Source organism: Engystomops pustulosus, chromosome 8 (assembly GCF_040894005.1).
Source record: "Engystomops pustulosus chromosome 8, aEngPut4.maternal, whole genome shotgun sequence".
Taxonomy (NCBI): domain Eukaryota; kingdom Metazoa; phylum Chordata; class Amphibia; order Anura; family Leptodactylidae; genus Engystomops; species Engystomops pustulosus.
In genome coordinates this window covers 39727685-39746971 of record NC_092418.1, presented here as the reverse complement: position 1 = coordinate 39746971, position 19287 = coordinate 39727685, and the positions used below count along the sequence as shown (strand labels likewise).

The window sequence follows — 19287 nt, the reverse complement described above, 5'->3', positions numbered from 1 at the left end:
TAAAAAAAAAAAACAAAAAAAAACAAACAAACACACTCTACTTAGAGATAGGATACCAATTATACAAAATTATCAATTTTTTTTGTGTTGCATCCAAAGTTTTAAGACAAAGGGGCTCATTTACTTACCCGGTCCTGTCGTGATCCAGCGGTGCGTTCTCCAACGAGGATTTGGGTCTTCTGGCGATTCACCAAGGTCGTGCGCCCAATGTCCACCATGTGTCGCTGCTGCGCCGAGGTCCGCCGGAGCTCACCAACCTATTCCCGGTGCATGTGAGTGATTGATTTTGCGACACAATTCGGTTTTTAAATTCCACGTTTTTTCCCCAAATCCATTGGGTTTTTCGACGGCCACGCCCTCCGATTTCTGGCGGGTGAAAGCTGCAAAGCGGAAAAAGTCGGGAAACCCGATGAAAGTGCGTCCGCGGAGCCCTTTGTAAATGAGCCCCATAGCGTCATCTAAATGTCCATGAAGTAAGCCATGGAGATACCCAGAAGTGGTAGTGTCCTCAATTCAGATTTTGTCACTTCCCATTCTTATTACAGTAAATAACCCAGTCCGTTTTAGAGGCTAAAAGTTATGCCTCATCATACAGGAGAATTCCATCACGGACCACATGGCCTCTATAAAAACCCCCAAAATTAGTTGAAAAGATCTGAAAATGTACTGTATGATGTTAAAAGAAAAATATGGACTTGGTAAGCTTTCTTAAAAACTCTTTACACAAAGTTAATACATTTACAAGGATGATGAGATCAATGGATCCAGTCATGAAACCACGGACATTATCAATCCATCAGTCTGATGGATTATTTTTCTTATACTTTTATAGTTTCACACAGGAAAAAAAACCTCCCTATTACAAAGCAGCAGAAGCTATTAAAAAGTGTTTGTTTTTTAAATTAAAGAGTTCATTGGGTACAAATATGCTTTTACCGAGTAGATTCAATACTCTCCAAAATAGTGTAAATTTAATCTGACATTTTATCAATAGTTTCTAAAATAGAGAGTTCTAGCCTCATAATATTTACCCACTACCCTTATACTATTCCTTTTATAGATGGGACACTACGGGCCCCAAACCTCAGCTTTATTTAGAATGTACCCAACAGCAAAAATCCTAAATCCCTAAAAGCACTAGAAGTATCGCTTTGTAGAGAACTCAGCTCCAAATAGATGCAACGTCATGAATAGATGCATTTTATTTTAAAGGGAACACTCAAATATGTGTGTAGGTAGTCAAAAAAGTTGGACAGAATCAGAAAAATTCTGTGTCCCCCAACACCAGAAACCGCGCAGGGTCTAGATTTATAACCAAAGCAAATGAGAGATCCATTCATTTATATTTTTACTTCTTGCGTTTCATTATATCCTTTTATATTGGTTTATATACTTCATGACCCAATCCTGACAACTAAACTACATCACTACATGTTTTCCATAGAATTAGAGAATGTTCATTTTTGATTAAAATATTTTATCCACAAAAATGCATGAATATACAAAGAAGCAGCTATTCCAGGAACTTCAGCTGAATAATTTCATATATAACTTTGCACAATCAGTAACACCTGCTTTACAAACATAGGAAGATATTGTCATGTCAAATATGCTTAACACCTCCCCGCCTGCTTCTGAAACAATAGCAGATCAGGAATGTTCAGTCTCTTGACATTTAAAAAGCTAGAAAACCTGAAATTCAAGTGGTATATAAAAAGTTAGACCGGTAAGTGGTCACTAAACGCCAGAGATTTGGGTAGTAAACCATTGGATGTAGAAGATGGACACGATGCTGAAGCTGCGATTACATGGTGGGACTAAGGTGTTGTTCAGGTTTTCCAATGCAGTTTTTGAAGCTAAAAGCAAATCTGGATCAGAATTTATGAGAACATATAATGGAGAGTTTCTGGACCTTCTCTTTTTGCACACCACTTCAGGTTTCAGAACTGGCTTTTGATGTCCAAACCAGAACCTGGGAACGAGGGCTGAAGACGCCCTATAGGGTCTCTGGCTCATTGTGTTGTGCTTTAGGCCCGGGATACAGGACTATTCTGTGAGACATAACCCAATCCATACCAATCAGAATATAATCCATTTGGAATGGCTGTTTACTCTTTGGCTTTTACCACAAAATTCAATATGCCCAAACTGTGAAACTGGTGGCACCCGGACACAGCATTGGCAGGAAGCCCAATCTTAGCACCGTCTGCTCAGTAGCAAAGTTTTCTTCCAAGCACTGACTATGATCACAGAATTATTTTCCATTTCATATCCACATTGAGATATGAAATTATGTAAAATAAGATTATAGTAGAATATTTACTAGAATTAAACAGAACCTAACAATTTTGGATCACTAACATTATCATTAGCATGTTCTTATGCAGTTGCTCCAATATACAATTTAATCCCACTATCCCAATTGGGTCCAACTCCCCATTATGAACAAACTGATGGGTCAAGCATGTGCCATGCTTCTCCATTCATTCTGTATTGCATGCCAGGGATATCTGGGCACTGTACACATGTCTAGCAGTCGCTCAGACTAGAGTGGCAAAGTGCGCGCTCAATATTCCTCGACATTCAGTAGTTAGATCAGGCCTGTTCTTTGGATAAGCAAGAGGTCCTATATCAGTGATGGCAAACCTTTTAGACACCGGGTGCCCAAACTACATCCAAAATCCACTAATTTTTTTCACAACGTGCCGATGCGACAATTTAAACAGTAACTTATTACTCCCTGCTCTGTCACATTAAATTGTATAGGCACTTGAGGACACCAATACAGTACAAAGAAGGACTGTAGCTTCCTTCTAGGGTCCTGGTCTGCCTGAGACTGCAAAAGGCCTTGAGTCCTGTCTGGCGAAGTCTGTGTTGGGGTGAAAGCCTGGGTGCCCATAGAGAGGGCTCTGAGTGCCACCTCTGGCACCCGTGTCATAGGTTCGCCACCACTGTCCTATATGCTTCGTCCTCCACCAAACAAGTTTATTACAATCCAAGTACAACATAGGGCACCCCCTTTAAGAACAGTTGGGACCCATGCAGCAAGGAGCTTAGTACTGTAGTGCCCCCAAATCTGGTATGGGCATGTTCTATACCAAATGGACCTAGGAAGGCGTAATTTGGTGAGTTTTCTGCCTAGAGCTGGCCAGGCACATGATCCAATAATCTATAAATACATAAAAGAAACTGATTCTGCAGCACATTACACATGTACCTTCAGAATTGTAAAAAAGTATAGCCGTCAGCTTATCTGTGGCTTGGCCGACATCTATCTTTGCCAATCTTCACATGCAAATTGGGCTTGGCCAAGTGTGCATATTTATTTCAAATCAGAAGAATCTGCTGCCAGACACTTTTGGCATTGGTTTATCTCTATCTGCGGAAAAAAAAAGCCAAACATGTTAAATACTCTATGTTCGGCTGAAGTTTGGGGACTTGTCTGCTGATCTTGTAAAAATAGGCCATTTCAACCAAATGTGGCCGGCCAGGTAAAGGCAACTCAATTGGTTGAGTAGAAGGTTCAGTATTAAAAGGAAGTCTGCCAGTTCCTAAATAACAACACTACTAAAAATAGTTTTTTTTTTAAATAACCAAAAAGTTTATCTTCATACAAATTGCTTTTGGTGCACCCTGGGTGTAACCACACCAGCTGGTGCACCAGTTTTGCTTGACTTCTTTCTACGGGAATTTCACTCAAGTCATGTGGCAATTTGTACTGTATTAGTAAGAAAAACAGTGAACTAGAAATCATGGCTCCTCCTCTCATACATTGAGAAGGTCATCGGCACAAAATTAGAGATCTTATGTAGTGTCCTACACAATCCTGGCATGCTCGAAGCTGGTAAAGGAAACTACTCACACAGCAGCACTGTATAGTACCCTAAGGAAATAAGAAGAAATCTCTACAATGAGTAAATGGGTGGGGTCCTGTATTCATTACTCATATGTGGTTAGACTGGTAAAGTGAAAGATCTGTAATGGACACTGACAATAAGCACAGAAATTCCATGACAAATAGTTTTAATGTGTTCTTGAATACTCTAAGGAACGTCTCAGTTTGGCCAATATGGATCCTTAGGAACAGCAAAATCACCAAGCCAAAAGCCAGGAACAATACAATGAGGCTTGCGTTTAGCTTTTACATTGCACAAACATGAAGATGAGCAATATTGGGTCAAAATCGTGCAATGGCCAACCTTGCTTCACTAGACCATGGAGACAATCCACCATTTAACCTACCTATTAGGATAGATCTCATGGTAGGCTCCTAGTAACACTCTATGCCCCAACCTGTCTTTTCCCAAATCCTAGAATACTTTCTAAACCAAAGTATACATTATCTAACCAATATGCTAATTATTTTCAGAGGCTACTGAGGTGTGGAGTAGCCTCTATGGGCAGTGTGAGCAAAGGGTACTCCACGCCCCAGTAGCCTCTGCGATCCCTCCTATCTGCATGTCCTCAGCACGCTCCTCACTTCTGTAGGAACCCCATCTCCTCTGGAGCTCTGTGCATGCAAAGTAGTCCTGCTTCGGAGCTGACGAAAGTGCTATAAATATTGGATAACTGTTGGTCAAATACTTACTCCCTCACCCATTCATAAGCCAAACGACACGAAGTCCAAAGGATCTGGCAATTTGAAAACCTTGATGATCAATGTTAAAGTTCCAGAAAGATGTCAGAGATCATCTCTTCAATGGCCAATGTTTCTTGGGATCTGACCTCCGAGACCCAGTTGGTCATCACAAAGAGGGAGCCATGTTACAAAGCACAGAACATCAATGGTAAAGTCCTGGAAGCATTCCAGCAATGATCAGCACTAGAAATCCATGAAAGGTAGAACTCTCATTTGAGCATGACTATTATCCCATGGTGTCCAACCACTTAACGGTCAATGTTATACTATTAATATAATTCCTTTGTATCTACCAGACTTGTCTACAAGTTATTTCAAAAGCTCCCGGAATAGGCCAAGTTTTATGTAATTATACTTGTATGACATTCCGAAATCACACAATTTCCAATTACCCAGTGTTATGAAAATGCCAGGACTGGAATGGCAGAAGCACTTATGAAAGAGCCATTTGTACACTTTTTTGTGTTCCTGCCCTTGACATTTTAAGTAGCATTTGCTCCACATAAAAGACAAGTCTTTGTAGTCACATTCATGTTCATATTATTGGTGTTACACATGTATAGATCCCAGCCATAACCCCATGATAACTTTTTTTTATGTAACCATCTCTTGAGACATACAATAATCTAAACAACCATCACCAACAATGTGGTTAATGTTAGCAACTTATATGCTAATTGGCCTATAGAGTGCTGCCAGGTTGACTTTTTCAGACTACAACTACTGATATGGCAGTAACAAGCTTAATTCGTATATCAGGTTCCAAAACTTGGCAGATTGCTCGGGAACGACAAGAACTAGAGAACAAATCAACAGAACAATTCAAAAAAATTTAAATTATTGGGTAAAAACTATAAAGGGATGGAAACAGCTGGAGAAAAGGTTCTCTAAAACCAGTGTCTTCTGTACATGAATAAGCTGGGCAACCACTTTCTACCAGATAGAAACTACCATATACGTCCAACAATCTATAAAGCAGAAACCGGGGACTGCATTCTCAAGATGAGTAACCAGGACACATATCAATGTAACCACAGGTTTTCTGCATGTCCCAAGTCTTGCCTTAAATTTGACCTAATTGGTCTTTTTGAATCAGTGCTTCAACTTATAAATTACATAATAAAAAGTACTCTTTTATTCCACAATGCAGAGTTTAAAAGGGATCCTCAGGTGAATCTTATCCTGGTGGTGGATGTCCTTAAAGAGGACCTGTCACCCAATTTATCAGCACTAGGAGCTGCTTATTAAAGCAGCTCCTAGTGCTTGATCAAACGCAGCAGTGTTAGAGTGATAGCGTTACCGGAAACCTCCGGTAACGCCATCAAAAACTGCGGCGGGGTACAATGTGATTGTCGGACAGCTCGCAAAGCTGTCCGACGTATTCATGAGGGGACGGGGTTGGGGCGTGGCTAGGGGCGGTGATTGCTGCCTAGCGTGCGGCAGTCAATGCCGGCCTATGGAGCGAGCGGGGCGGTCCGGGGAAGAGGCAGCTCCTCGGACCACCCCCTCATGAATACGTTGGACAGCTTTGCAAGCGGTCCGATGATTACACTGTACCCCGCCGTAGTGTTTGATAGCGTTACTGGAGGTCACTGCGGCGTTTGATCAAGCAAAATTTAGGTGACAGGTCCTCTTTAAGTTGCTTTTTTTGCACCAACTATTTGCCTCCACCAATTTCAGTGCAGTTGAAATGTTTTCTCCAACCCTCACCATTCCTGAGCAATCACCATTCCTGAGCAATCAATTAGTTTCAACTGTTAATATGCTAATTAGTCCCTCTACTGTCAGGTGGGTGGCCCTGCTGCCCCAGGCCACCCACTTGACAGCAGAGAGGATAATAAGCCTAGCACTGATTGCTCAGCAATGGCGAGTGCTAGAGGAAAGATTCCAACTGAAGCAGAAAGGATGTGAAGGTGGTGAATTTAGGTCTAAAAAAGGTTACAGGGTAAATACATAAAATAGATCCAAACACATCTACACTGCACATATTCATGTTAACATATTACTTTGGTTGCATATAAGTATCAAGAGATTGCCTTGTGATGCTGGCTCACGAGAGCAGAAAATTACACAAAAAAAAAAAAAACATTTTCTCACAAAGTTCTCTGAGAAAGTTCTATACTTTATAGTTAAATCACAAAAGCAGTGATTGTGTTTCCTGCCCGCCTCTGGTTCCTCGCTCCAGACATCTGAGAAACAGATTAAGTTCATGTGTTTAGCAGACATCACTGTTCATTTATACAGATTCCAGCTGTGCTATATTGAATCACTAGAAACAAAACAAGCCTTGTGGTCAGCGGGCCACAGGGGACTGTGCGGATCAGGCACACCCTGATTATATGCAACTTTATGAAATGTCATAAAATGTATATCATAACGTAAGTGTTTTTGGGTAGAATTATGATGTAAAAAAAAAAAAAAATATATATATATATATATATATATATATATATATATATATATATATATATATATATATATTTTAATAAGAATGGCAAAGACTGGTATGATATTACATAGTCTATGTGCAGCAAATGCCCTGCTATCCATTGGCTGGTATTGCAGCTCAAGACAATTCTTGTGTACTTCTACCATACTTGTATTTATACTTTATTATTTCTCATAAAGACAACCCCCGTTACCAGTAGTGAATTATAATATAGGCATTTTTGGTGGTTCAAACCTTCTAGGAGGTCCGGAGCCACCCAAACCACCCACTAAATTTTATACTGTAAAGGGCTTTCACCCATGATATCATCATACCTCTGTTCCTGCTCTCAATACACATGTATACAAGAGCCACTTCTCCGGACCTTCTGTTGGTCCTCCAAAGGTCTTAAAAGCTTGATTCTAGTGCTATATGTAGGAAGTGAATTCCAGATTTGTCAGGGCCCATGGCAGCCTTAATCTACCCCTTCCCATTACTACTGCATGCCCTAGTAGAGGATAGTCTTCAACTACTAGAGAACCTGGTTTATGTGAGAAACCCTAATAGATTGTTTAAGGTTTTGACAGCTTCATGAAGATGTATTGTCTGGTAGGCTATTTTGTTGAAGGTCTATGATGACCAATACCACGACTTCTGCCGGGATGATCTGCTGTTAATTTCGAGTGCCACAAGTAGGATCCCATTCTGCAAAGGTTTGATTCCAATGGGATGACTCCATAAGAATTTTCCTGTAGTGATGACCCCACTATCTATTCAGAAGGCACCGTAGTCGCCAACGTAGTGGGTAGTCAACGGTTTTATGAAATTCATGCGCGGGCTTATTTACCAGGTTGTCAATGTGTTCAGTGGTTGACAGTTGTAGTATTTTCTATGTTGTATTTATGTGGATAGCACTGATTTATTATTATGGTCAGCTCCTGCAGAGGCAAGTGGATCACCAGAAGTCATAAAGCTGAATTTGAGGTCAGATTCATTTAGGTTTTATTGATATAGCTATACAAGAAAATGTCAAACCCTGCTTTATGGGTTTCATTAGGGTTTTTTTTTCACGGGTTCTTGCATGAAAATCCAGGACGACATGAAATCATGGTCATCCTTGAAATGAATGAAAGTAAATGTAAGAGTCGGATTTTAGAAGATTACATCTTTGGTGAACTCTCAACAGATGTTTTACCAGCATCAGAGTCAGTCTAAGAAAACAAACTACTCTGTTTAGTGGTTTTCCTAAAGGGAAAAAAAAAAAACTATGTATTAGAAAAACAAAACAAAAAAAATTTATTGTCTAGGGAGCAGCAAAGGGTTTTTAAAGAGGACTATTCTTATTTACCCAGCTGCAGGGATGATGTGATGCCCCGACTCAACAAACAACTATAGGAACCAATAGCCGTACACAGAGGTGACACTTACGTAGACCTTATGGAGGTGGCTTCTTCTGTCAGTGATTGGTTGCCACAGTCATTTACTGGAACATCCCATCATCACTGCAAAAATACTAAGTATAGCTGTCAGTCCTAATCCAATCCATCATGATCCATATTTCTCCAGCCATTGAGGTCAAGAGATGACCGATTGTAAAATCTGATGGAAACATCTGCAAACTGATGGGTTAACCCAACATGAAACTTCAAAAATAAAAAAATTCAAATTATAATCCTAGAATCCATAAATATTACCATTACCGTCAACTTTCTTCAAAGGTTGTCACGTTCCAACCTTGACATGCTGTCTAAACACCGGGATCAATTTCGTATCCAACGCGAGAAGATAATAGACACAGCAATTATATTTTCATTTCCCAGCCTCGTTCTAGACAGACATAATAGTCGTCATTCTCAAGTGGCACATTATTTTCACAGGTGAAGCCCATTATTTAGAATGACCCTTCAAGAGGGATACAAGATGAGATCGGGTAATTTCTTACAAAAAAAAAAAAAAGCGCAGGATGTTGGAAATTTTTATGTAACCTAAACAAATCTATCCACAACAAGCGTTCGCCATATTTCCTTCCTGTAGAGTGAAAGTGAACAAACCAATCAGAACAATATACGGAAAGCATTATAGTAGTAAAGCCATAAATCAAGATAAAAAGCCATAATGGAAATTGTAGAGAAGCTTCCAAGAACAACTGTAGCTGTCACAGCCTTCCCATTACTTAGCTGTGCTCACATAAACATGACATTACATAACAGCGGAACAAGGAGCCTAACAAAGCATCAACACCCATACTAACCTGACCTGAGCCTCTACAAAACATTTGGGGAGATTTAGAATTACTGATACGTTAAGAGAAAGGAGTCAATTCAGAGTATATAGGACTCCAAAAATTCATTTTTGCAAGCCAGTATTTGGCAAGTGGCCAGGGAAATGCATCAGTTGCCACTGCTGCTGTACAATCATCCATTGATCATTAAAGGGAATATTGATATTATTGACCTAGTCTTGGGATAGTTCATCAACATCATTTGGGGGCCTGACACATGCAACTTCCACCGATATGTTGTATGTGCCAGTCCGCAGAACTGGAAGTACTGTTTTTTTTGTGTATTGGTCAGGTCGTGCAATCACTTCACTACTGAGACAATAGAACCAGAAGTCAAATATCCTTAAAAGGGCATCTGTCACCAGGATAGACTGTATGCGAATGATCCCGAGGGGCTCCAGGCTACAAAGGTGCTAATGGAGCCTGGAGCCCATCAGGCTCATTTGCATAAAAACTTCATCCTGGTGGTAGATGTTCTTTAAGCACTGGAGGCAGCTGTACGGTCCTGATCTGTGGAGGTGCCGGGTGTAGCAGTTCCACCACTTGGATATCTATAGCCTCATCCAAAGATAGATAATTAGTATTAAACTGGAAAACACCTTTAAATATTGTTGCCTCTGATTATGAACAAACTAACTTATGCTAAAAGGGATTGTCTGGAGGAAGAAAAATATCTCCGCTTTCTCCCCAAAATGACTCCAAACCTGTTCATGGTCAACTCCGCTCCATTAATCTCTATGCATTGGAGTCACAATACTAGAAAGAATAGCAGCAGCACTCCAAAAGCAATTCCATCCATTAGTGGTTTTCCTTATTCATCAAATGGTTTGATGCAACGTTTTGACCCTCAGTTCTTTGTTATGTTAAAACGTTGCATTATACCTTTTGATGAATACGGAAAACCACTAATGAGCAACAACCAACTAACTACTTTTGGAGTGCCGCTTTTTTTACTATTATACCGTATTTTCCGGGCCATTAGGCGCACCGGAATATAAGGCGCAACAGTCCGATGCGCCTTATATATGTAATAATTCCATATATAAGGCGCATCGGACTATAAGGCGCAGGGTCAGGGGCGTGGCGGAGGTCCGGGGGCGGAGCGGAGACCCGACGCCGAGAAGAGACGCGGCGACGCGGGGAAGGTGAGTGGGGAAGGTGAGGGGAGGTGGAGGAGGGCAGCGGACCATACTTACATAGGTTCCCGCTACCGGAGACAGCAGATCTCCAGCGGGAACTGCAGACCACGCGGCAGAAGTTGTTCGTGCCGCGTGGTCTGCAGTTCCCGCTGGAGATCTGCTGTCTCCGGTAGCGGGGACCTATGTAAGTAGGGTCCGCTGCCCTCATATAGGGCGCACCGGACTATAAGGCGCACTTTGGATTTCCAAGGAAATCCAAGGCTTTTAAGTGCGCCTTATAGTCTGGAAAATACGGTACCTATGGGATACTGGGATTGTTATACCCCATGCACTTAACCTTTTGCAAGTCAGCTGCTGGCCATTGCCATATTGGATGCAGTCCTATACTGACTATGTGGAGTTGCAGTACTCGCACAAACCATGGTCAGCAGTGGCGCTGTTATTTAAAATAAGCCTCATTTTCAACCTCTGAACAACTACTTTTAATATACCTGATCACTTGCGTGCCATTTATCGTTGACCTTGAATGATAAATGACTCATGGAAGTGGCCATGTTATATTAATTGCAATCTTTATTTGGTACCTTAAATTTTTAATGACTTCATAATGTCAGATATTACCATAGGTGGTGGCTGGGAGCCGAGATTACAATGTGTTACTGAAACGATGGCAGGAGGTGCCTGTCTATTACCTTTATTTCAGATCCGAAAGCCAGTTACATCCGTTTAGAAAGTCTACAAAGCCATTCCTGGACCTTTATTGTAGTGGTTTTAGTTAAAGGAGTAGGCCATTAATAAACCTTACCAGGCAAGTACAAGACCCTAATATTGTACAAACCCCAGTTAAGTTTGTCTGACAAAGCCAGACTCTGGACTTCCTGCGACGTCCCATGTCCTGGTTTCTGGCAGATGAAGGGGCTGTGCCATCATTACTATATAACCTATAACTAAAACTCTACAATAAGAGAACATTTAAATAACTGCCAAATACTTAGTAAATCACACAAAGTCACAATTTCTATTGAATACAAGACACTAGACAGCATAAAAAATACCCCATTAAAGATGCAAAAAAGAAGCAACACAAAATAACATGGGCACTGTGATTTCATCTGGGACAATGACAAGTATTCATGGGCATAATCAATGCAAAATAGTAATGGTGTACAATACAAAATGCCAGCTAGGGAGAAAAAAAAAAAGGCTGTGATAGCCTATGCACATTTGTCATATAGATACCTCGGGATATAATCAAGTAAAAAGCCTACAGTAAGATTCATACATCAAATCATATCAAGAAGCCTGAACTAGAATTGCAAAAAATTTGTAGAGTCAACAGCTAAATAATCGAAAAATACCAACTACTGGCCATCTCGTACTATAACCCAGATCACACTATCCACTTGTGCTTTCCACTGTATGTAGTTAAACCACACACCTATCCAGCACCCCCTAAGCCAGCATTCCCTCATACAATCTCATACATTACGTCACACCATGCTAATGCAGCGAGACAAAAACTTCTGGACGCTGAATCGAACTGTGCGGATAACATCACTTCTGGCACATGCGCACACCTCCACCTGTTGTGCAGCGGGCATTTTGAAAAAGGGAATTGCCATGTGCGATCATTACTGTATGCCCCCTCAATGGTCACCACTCCCATATCAGTGGTTGGAGGGCGTGCCAAGGACCTCTCCATCATTGAGGGAATGTACAGCCCCTTTCATCCCCTGTAAGCCAGTGGGACAAAGGATGTCACAGGAAGTCCCACCACTCCTGCGCACGACAGAAAAACATTACCGGGGCAAGTACAATATACGAGATCCTATTAGGATCTTGTCCTTTCCTCTGGCAAAGTTTCACTTAAATCAAATGGAGCATAAATAATGGACATAAATAATGTCCTCCTTAAAGGGAACAAAAGCTTTAAAAGACATTCTTTACTTTATAAATCAATAGTGCAGGTAATGATGATGCCAAGTTTTATAAGGAAAGAGAGCTAAAGTTTAAGGACTTTACTCCTAACAGACCTGGAGGACAGACATGGAGCACTTGATAATTCAACTCTGTGAAATATTATGAAGAATTCAGTCATTAAAACCCTCGCGAGACATTAGCGTGTATTCCGGTTTTCTGGTATAGAATCTCTGAAATAATCGCAATGCGATTATTTTCCCCCTTTACCTTCACACCAAGTGGTTTTTAAAGCTTATCTACACTTAAGGAAAGACTGAGGGGTGGAACATTACAGGGACACAGAAAATCCACTTGTCACGCACCCCCCCCCCCCACAAGTCCCTGCTCCAAGCCTACCAAAATTTCTAAAAAGTCAAACATCGGAATGTCATCATATATTATGATAGATGAAAAACAAAGCAGACATAATATCGAACAGTAGTGAAAAACTCAATATCATCTTTCTAGGATTTCCCTATATCCTTTTACAAGGTATATCCACATGTTTTAGGAAATCTGAGCACAAGGGAAAAAGAAAGTAGTGATGAATGAGCCTGGGAATCATCACTCACACTTGAACAGAGGCCAAAAGGAATTGTGATAAAATTCCACTAACCTCGAAGGATAAACCCACATTTATTACGAAGCCAAAGGGGAAATCTAAAGCTAATGACGATCTCATGGCTACTCATTCTTAACTTCCCTTACTCGGCTGTGACTCATTACTAAAAGCCACATCTGTATGCGGAGAACTAGGTGGTGTTACGTTTCACAACATGTTTATGTAATCTTGTGTATAATTTGCATTTGGAGAAGCGCAGGCAGTTATAAAGTATCAAGTTAGGCTCAGTTCACACCTGTATCTGGACTTTCCGTTACACTAAGTTTTAGGAAAACATAATGACAAACAAAACAAGTCTTGACTTCACTGTATGGACAGCTACACTGAAACGCGGGTGTGAACAAGTGGTTGTGTGAACTTAGTCTTAGTCTCCTTTCAGACAATCTTATGCTACGCCCAATCAGGGAGCCAAAACGCTCCTCTCCATAGGGAACCTTTCAGCAGAGACGTTTAAATGGATGACTGTATTGCCCATTCAAGTGAACATGACCGTCTGCAACCCATGAAAAAAATGTAGCACATGGTCAAAGGATCCCGATGTGTCCTTACAACATATGGCACAGACTGTACTATTACACAGTGGGATTGTTCACCCGGTGCGGCCTCCTCCCACCACTGAATGTGAGAGGAGGAGTGATTATTGGCAGCAGGTACACATTTTTTAAGTTATTTCCTTTTTCAGTGATTGGCTTCTCCCACCAATCACAATACCAAGTGCCCCTCCATTCGTAGTCTATGGGACAGCTAGAAGTAGCCAAGTGTAGAACTAATCACCCCCCAGAAAACCCATAGAGAATACTTACTAGTCAGTAGGTGGTGCCATATACCCAACCCCACTAGAACCATCAATATCTTCAAGTTTGAAGAAATCTATATTAATCCTACCAAAATTGGATCTAATCTGATTTACGGTCTTAAGGCGGCTCAGTAAAAGCCAGAAGCAATTATTGACAATTTTTTTCTTTTTCCTTTCAAGAACTAATAGAGCAATTGAGGAAAGTACTTTACTAATACCTGGTGGCGTCTATGAAGTAACCCATCATCCATCCCAGTGAACTTTGACCTCTGAAATAACAATCACAATTGCAGACCGTACTTGTTAGAGGACTGGTGAAAAGGTCTGCAATTTTTACACTGCATCACTACATTACAGTTGAGCTTCCTTCAGCCCTCCAGATACTGATGACTGCCTACCCTACATTGTGTAAGGATATAGAGGCAGGACAGCATTTATCACGCTTAAAGTAAAATGTCACATGACTCTAGAGCAAACAGTCATTAAGACAAACATTTCGGGTTTGGTGCATCCTATTGTCATATAGTGCTGGTATTCAGCTCAATACAGAGAATTTATTCACTCCCATAAGGCCCAACCTCAGTATGGATTTCTAGAAGAATAGAGTCACAAATGAAAACTAAGGGAAATGGCATGGGGACTTGGGTAAATTGAAGTATTATATATACTTTGTAATAATAAGGGCCAAGAGATACCCAATAGCACTGTGTACATTGTGCAGTCCAAGCAATTGGAACCTCTAACCAAATGAAGGAGGGAATGACAATCTTTTTCCCCTTTCCTACATAGTTCTATCCCAGTTCCATCTAACGGAGTTAATATTCAAGTTGACATTGAATATGAGGAAGGATGATTTGGCTTGCCAAATTGTTGGCTGTCCAATACATGATATACATCCATGGAAGAAGTATCGAAAGTATGGATGAACGGATGGATGAATAATATGTAATAATTTATGGAAAAACTTAACTCACATACCATGGTAAAGAAATATTGATGTCCCTGCTCTTGACCAACCTCTTTCTAGTGGATCTGAACACCACTTACAAGTAGTGGGGGTCACCAACTAAACCAGTAGATTGAATGCGGTTGGGTAAATAAGAAGCCAATGGCAACATCAGGAAGTAGACTGGTAGACTGGCATCTGATCACTGCAGCAGCGCTCATACTAAAGTTCTAGTTTGTGATACTAGAGCAAAACTCCTGCATTATGAGTACACATTTCCATTAAGCTGCAGCAGTTTTTCTTATTATGCAGAACTGTACATATATTTCAACTCCACAAAAACTACGACAATCTCACATCCCCAAATCCCTAACAAAACGACTACTGTGTCTGGAGTCATTCAACAAAGCAATAGTAAATCAGAAACATGATGTATCGTGTCAAGAAGATGCCATTCATGCAATGCATATCCATAAGAGGATGGCAAAAGGCAAAGCTTTCAGCCGCCTCTAAACATTTCCATACTTGTCTGGACAGGAAAAACTAGCAGCACATCTACACAACTCAAGCAATGTCCCTGACTTCAATTCTCCTTGTTCATCCAAAAGGAAAAAATGTCTAGTGCATTTATCACCTAGAACACTTGAAAAACCACCTATCAGATATATTTATTACCTAGGACACTGATAAGCCCACCTCCAAGTGTAAGAACACTGCACAAGGTGTCAGGTCGCCCACAACTTAAAATGATCCTTACAAACTGCTTTTACTGAAGCTTTTCTGTAGCTCCCAAGAGCCAGGTTACTCTGCTAAAAGTGCTAAAACTTGCACTTCTAAACTGGAATTCTTATCCTGAACACTAAATTTCCATGACTGCCCAGAAGGTCTAGTGCACCAATCTCAACCCAAAGTAAAATATTAAAACACATGCATTAAAGTGCATAGAATAGCAAAAGCTACAAGTCACATCATGTTTGGAGCATACACAAGACATACAGGCTTGGATTGTTCCAACGATTATGACCAAGGCTGATGCAACAACATGCCCATACATCGGCCATGGACTATGGGAGAGAATTGTTGACTACCTTACCTATGCACAACGAAGGAATCAATGATCAGGCTGCTATTGCTATCCAAGATGTAAAAGTATCAGAAAATCTAACAAAATACTAAAGTAGCTGGTAGCAAAGGAAACAAGATCAGAATTTGTTCCAATTGCTTTCAATGAGAAAAAAAGCTTCACTCATAAGTCAATATATTCAGTATTTTACTTTATTTCCAAAAGAAGTAAAACATTACACCACTAGGTGGAACATTTTCCTCAATAAAATTAAAAAAAAGGGAGCAGCCACACCTATCAGGCAAAGATGGAGGGAATTTGGGACAGGTTTTAAAAAAACTGAGAAAGGTGTCAAGTGTTAAAAGCTTTCATTATTCACTCTTTGTAAACATAAATCCTAAAGAAGGATTTTTTTTTTTTACAACGTGTCATTCTGAATTTGCGACTCAAGGAGTTAAAAGACTTCAGGTTTAAATTGACCGAATGCATCCTGAGGCACATTCCTGGTGAGGCAGTCACCCCTCCCTGAGTCCCTGAGGCTCTGGGGGGAGATGGATAAGAAGTGTGTTGCGACAACAGCAAACTTAAAACGTGATCTCTAAAAGTGAGCTGGAGACACAACAAGGATAGACCCTCCAAGGCTTGACATGTGCTTACTCCACTCGCATCTTATCTTTGCAAAGTTTCAAGCAGAACAACAGACTTCTGCAAATACACTTGTATAGGAAACATAAGACGGACAATGTGCAATAAAGTTTACAACTATCTGAACCAGGGTTTATTTCCACCAATAGTTGTATGTACCTATAAAAGTCATCTAGAGTAATGCATGAACAACATTGTAACAAGACTAAGAATGGTCTCTATGGTAACCCTTGTTCTCCCAACATTCTAAGTAAACATTCTACCAGGAACAAACAAGCAGATGTTCCCTCTACTCACAGCCCAGGCGCCTCTTGCTGAATAAAATCAAACTTTACTCACCTGCACTTTAAGAAACGTCTAATACGAGGGGATAGGTCCTTGCAGATTTTGGAGAACAGGCGACTCTAGAAGTAGAGCACAGCTGCTAGTTTGTATGAATCTGGGACTTGTTTTGAACCTCTCCCTCACACCACACCAGTTCCCTCCCCTTCTCTCCTATGCCTGGATTATGAGATCACACGTAAGATGGGTGTGGAGAAAAAAAAAATATAGATTCCACTCTATATAAAGCAAGCTACAAAAAAAAAACCTGCAAGAGGATCTTTTCCCACCCTGGAGCGGAGTTCAAATTCAAAAAATGCACCTATCTTTCAACGTTAGACACGTAGGAGCACTGAGGATCCAATTGACTTCAGCTAAACTCCACCCTAGCAAAGCAAAACAGATGGAGAGAAAACACACACATATCCAGGCTCCAGTCAGGAGGCTCAAGTGTTTGTTTTTGTTCTGGCGCTGCCACCTACAAAGATATATTGAAAGTTTATGTAGAAAGTTTATGCGCCACGTAGTAGATAGAAAGGCACTTGTGTTTTTAGGGTAGAATTTCAACTGTGAGTTTTCAAAATTTTTATCTAAAGCATTTGTTTCCTCAAAAAAAAACAGCTTTGTATCATATGTGGCAATCTGAGCATGAGATATCGCTGCTGCTAAGATCTGATAGACTCGTATAATAACAAACAGATTTTATTAACGTGAAGGTTTGCATAATCACTTATGCATCAACATCAGATAGGGGCAGATGAAGGATGCTCTGGGCTTATAGGGGCAGAAGGGGGCGCTCTGGGCTTATAGGGGCAGATGGGGGGTGCTCTGGGCTTATAGGGGCAGATGGGGGGTGCTCTGGGCTTATAGGGGCAGATGGGGGGTGCTCTGGGCTTATAGGGGCAGATGGGGGGTGCTCTGGGCTTATAGGGGCAGATGGGGGGTGCTCTGGACTTATAATGCCAGATGTGGGTGCACTCTGGGCTATAGAGGCAGATGGGGGATGCTCTGGACTTATAGGGCCAGATGTGGGTGCGCTCTGGGCTTATAGAGGCAGATGGGGGCACTCTGGGCTTATAGAGACAGATGGGGTTGTGATCTGGCCTTATAGGGGCAGATGGGGGGGCGCTCTAGGCTTATAGGGACAGATGTGGAGGCTCTCGGGGCTTAAAGGGGCAGAATTTGGGACACTATGTAGGATGTAGGGCTCTCATCTTATAGAGGCAGGTGGGGGCGCTCTTGGCATTTTGGGGGCAAAATGGAGGCTCTCTGGGTTTATAGGGACAGATGTGGGTGCGCTCTGGTCTGATAGGGGCAGATGGGGGGTGCTCAGGGCTTATAGGGGCAGTTGCGAGGTGCTCTGGGCATATAGGGACAGGCAGAAGGGAGGCTCTCTGGGCTTATAGGGGCAGATGGGATGTGCTTTAGGGCGCTGTCCCACGTTGCGTTCGCAAACGCAGACGCAGACCAAACCGCGCCCACTGGGGCGGTCCGCGGTCCGATCGCATCGGTGTTTTTCTATGGAAACGCCTGCGATCGGGAACGAGCCGCGCTGGCGTTTCCATAGAAAAACACCGATGTGATCGGACCGCGGACCGCCCCAGTGGGCGCGGTTTGGTCTGCGTCTGCGTTTGCGAACGCAACGTGGGACAGCGCCCTTAGGCTTGTAGGGCACATGGAGTGTGCTTGAGGGCGCGTTCGCACGTTGCGTTTTGACCTGCGTTTTCATTGCGTTTGAAACGCATATACAACAGCTGAAGAGAGGTGATTTGCCTAATTACATCACTGTTAACATTTCAGTTTACAAAACGCATCGTAAATGCGATGTTAACGCATGTGTTAACAACGTGTTAACACATGCGGTTTGTAATTAGGCAAATCACCTCTCATCAGCTGTTGTATATGCGTTTCAAACGCAATGAAAACGCGACCAAAACGCAACGTGTGAACGCGCCCTCAGGCTTATAGGGCAGATGTGGGTGCGCTCTGGGCTTATAGGGGCAGATGGGGTGTGCTCTGGGCTTATAGGGGCAGATGTGGGTACACTCGGGGCTTATAGGGGCAGATGGGGTGTGCTCAGTGTTTATAGGGGCAGATGCGGTGTGCTCTGGACATATGGTTTTGTATCAACTTTTAAAAATGAATGTAGACATGTGAATAATCCACAGGATTAGGTCAGGAAATCACACAAATACAAATGACCCAAAATTATGGAAACATCAAACCTGTCTGTCAAGTGATCTTGTGAGGATGCAGTTTCTGAAGCCAAAACCATGAACAGACGGACCAAAATAGGCTAGAGACAGTATAGATAGATGTTTAATGAAATGGGAGAGAAAGTGATAGATGGTTCTATACTCCTTGGGGGTTATATATGAAACTTTTTGTTTGTTTGTTTTCTCTCTTTTTTGCGCATTTTTAGTGTAATTGCGCCAAAATTTGCAACCT

At 41.5% G+C, this 19287-nt stretch overlaps 1 protein-coding gene across 2 annotated transcripts in view; it reads right to left on the bottom strand.

The window, feature by feature from the left end:
• The window catches only part of EMP2 (epithelial membrane protein 2), a 31687-nt gene extending 14646 nt beyond the window's left edge, over positions 1-17041 (bottom strand). The window contains exon 1 of one of the 2 annotated variants that reach the window (XM_072120731.1): positions 16858-17041. The gene's annotated coding sequence lies outside the window, so the exon portion shown is untranslated. Of the gene's footprint in view, positions 1-16815; positions 16835-16857 lie in introns of those variants that run through there. The other variant, XM_072120732.1, reaches the window with a different exon arrangement.
• Positions 17042-19287: the final 2246 nt, after the last annotated feature.